The 3,175-nt window shown below is 41.4% G+C and overlaps 1 protein-coding gene across 1 annotated transcript in view; it reads left to right on the top strand.

The window, feature by feature from the left end:
* The window catches only part of Con (leucine rich repeat protein connectin), a 51,683-nt gene that overhangs the window by 25,159 nt on the left and 23,349 nt on the right, over positions 1-3,175 (top strand). The gene's annotated exons all lie outside the window — the stretch shown is intronic.

A 3,175-nucleotide genomic window follows, 5' to 3' on the forward strand; every position in this document is an offset into this window, starting at 1 on the left:
GAAAAACAGGTGGAACAATTTTATAAACCTTACGCCTCTGTAATTATAATTTTTTCATTAAAAGTTCATTATCATTTAGAAATTAGTTTATTATCATTTAAAAATTGCTTCAAATATTGGACACATGTTTTTATTACATTTTAAACGTTTGGCAGATCTTACGGTTCGTATAACGTTAAATTGATATGAACGTTTTAATTTTGCATAAAAATAAGGCATGATTTCTCGGTATGCGTCGCAGTTCAATAAAGATAATTGGCCAGATCGATCGTTGGAATTTAGAAAGAAATATTTGCTGTTTGTGCAATATTGGAAGCGTCGATAAAATGAAGTAATTACTTACGTTCCTACATATTTTTCAATCATTCCGTTTTTATCTATCTATAAATTTGCCGCAGTCGAAGGAACCACGCCAGTTGGTAATTAGTATTCGGCATCAGAGAAATTATTCCTCTTTGATGAATCGATTCTCGGGAGGCCATTGGACATATTGAAATTCTTCCACGAAACATACCGCGTTGCTCAAAAGGAACACAGTTTTTTCCATTATTATACCCAGTGACTCAAAGAGTCTCGCGATATCAGCGAACATAAAACAGTAATACTATGCGGAAATACTTTTCTTATTTATTCACGTTCCTTCAAATACCGAATGATATTGGAAGCTGTCTTTTTTTTTTACCTTTACAAAAGTAGGTAGTTCCGTAATAATTTGCATCTCTAATTGCGAACGTGAGGGGGATGGTAATAGGATCGAACTCGTTATCTTAACAATTTCAACTCCCATTATCCCCCGACCTTATCAAACTTCCAGGTTAAATAAAATTCTCGAATTCGTCGACTACTTCCACCCTCTTTTATCACCATCCCTTAAAACTTTCTTGTATCTCGCTTTTACACCGATGCTCCACTCGAAACCAGATAGAGAGCGAGTAAGTTAATGTACAGAGGATAAGATTTCTTCTATTATCCCTCGCGGTGATTCGCATCGTCACGTTGGACGTAAATGTTTCGATAAAAATTGGCATCGGTGCTTCGTACGACGAACGATAAGAGTAATCGCTTCACCCTCTCGATTAACGGTCCGACGAAAGTGTCCGAGATCAATTAGTAGCGCTTGGTGCGAATTACACGAGCTTTTTTCCTACGGTAAGTGTGCGGCGCGTGACGATGGGGCGCGACGTTTCGTACCTGGCCGGCCATCGCGTCGTAAATCTCTCGACCGCGGTCCGAAACTTTCTCGCTCCGCATTTGTAGAAAATTCATTTGAAATTCATTCCAATGTAGCCGAAGTAGCGACGACTTTTAAAACTCGCTCCCCGATTTAATTACTCACTCCTCGCAGCCTCGACCGTCCTCCTCCTCCTCCCGACGGAGACCGCGGAAAAATGTTTCAAGATCCGCTCGACCTATTTTGACTGTATCTGATTCAACGGGTTTCGACCGGAATTGATAATAGAGCTTCGCCAATGCTTATGCAGCTTACTAATGGCGAACGAACGGCGAAATTCGCTCCTCGTTCATCGTTCGATTCCTCGTGCAATCCGAGAGCATCAATATTTTTTGTAAAATAATTTTAACCTCTTAGACATGGCTGAATTTTGCGCGGAGCTGCTTCTCTGTACGGCAAATCGAGTACAGTCACGTGCAACAGTTAATAAAGATTGTAGTAAAACGAACATAAAATTATGGTCAAAACTTTTTTACGAACATGAAAAACCATTCTAATAGTTAACTTTACTGTTATGGTCCATATATTCACCATTAAATGTAAGTAATTGCATTCTAAAAGCATAGAAATTGCTAAATTTTATATTTCCATCACTTTTGGCAGGGATTGTATAGCCTGAACATCCTTAAAACACAGTACAACACAGAGACCCGCGAAAGCCACTATAGTGGCACGTCGTACAGAAAGATGACATCTGCGAAAGCCACTATAGTGGCTCACAGTGCCTAAGAGATTAAGATTTATAAAATCCACGAGTAAACCGCAGATTAGAATAAAAAGAAATTATATAAATATTTAGTACGAGAGACCGAGCAATTGGCCGGCTGATCCGGTGGTTCTGTTAATTAACACTGTTCCCCCGTTAATAACTGGGACGAAGATATTCAGAGGACTTAATTCGTTGCGGCGGGACACTCACGCTAAAAGGCCGTATCGTCTAATCCACTTTCCTCGAAACGGGCCAATGAGCCGTATTAACGAGCGACGAGCAACAGACGAGACAAAAGCCATCCGTTCTTCTTCCATCGCCGTTGGAAACATTTCATCGATCGGAATGAATTTCATTTCATCGCCGAGTAGGAAGAATGTAATTAAAATCCCTTTTGAAGATCCGCTTTTACTTAGCCTTATCATACAAAAACACCTCCCGCGGCAAAGAAAATGTAAAAACGGTTCCGCGCCGGTTATGAATCTAATTGAAATCACTGAGTCTTTTACTCGCTCCTTTCGTTTCAACGAATTTAAAGATAATTGGCACCGGGGAAAAAAAGGGATGTTTGCCTGGTAACGAGAAATCCTAATGGAGGGTGTGAATCGGGAAAAATTCATTAGAAATTCCACGGCCGGGCCGGAGTTAATCCTTTTAATACAGATTCGGCGATCGACCTCCGGGAGGCTTTAACAGTTCTCCTCGGGTCCGGTCGGTGGGTCGCGGGTTCTTCCCGGCTCGGCCATTAATTTCTGAAGCACGTAGCCGCGCTCTCTTTTTACGTTCCTCGACCCACCTACTTCTTCCTGCGGCAAGCGGCGCGGAAACTTCGTGTCTCGCAAACGAGTTCCGAGCCAATACAGGGCTGGTACAAACGTGCGGAACGATACACCGCGTTTTCTTCCTGACCGCGTTCTCTTTCTTCTCCCTCGTCTCCCTCTGAACGGTTCAGACGGCGACTTCATAAGCGGCCGTAAACGTTTCCTTACTAGTGTCGTTTCAATTGAAAACAGAGTCGAGGCAATTGCTGGTTTTAACGCCGGCATCGTTGGCTCCAACGAATTTAAGTTGAACATTCCAGTTCTCTTAGGTCTCATGAAAAATTTACTGGCAGAACTCACATAATTGCTTGTCAATTGTTTTTTGTATTCTGATTTTTATTCCTCTCTTATTTCATGAAATATTTTGTATTTTATTTTTTTTACCCGAGCTATGCAGGGTGTCCCAAAAGTAGT

Source organism: Ceratina calcarata, unplaced genomic scaffold (genome assembly GCF_001652005.2).
Source record: "Ceratina calcarata isolate Rehan_Ccalc_2016 unplaced genomic scaffold, ASM165200v1 scaffold548.2, whole genome shotgun sequence".
Taxonomy (NCBI): domain Eukaryota; kingdom Metazoa; phylum Arthropoda; class Insecta; order Hymenoptera; family Apidae; genus Ceratina; species Ceratina calcarata.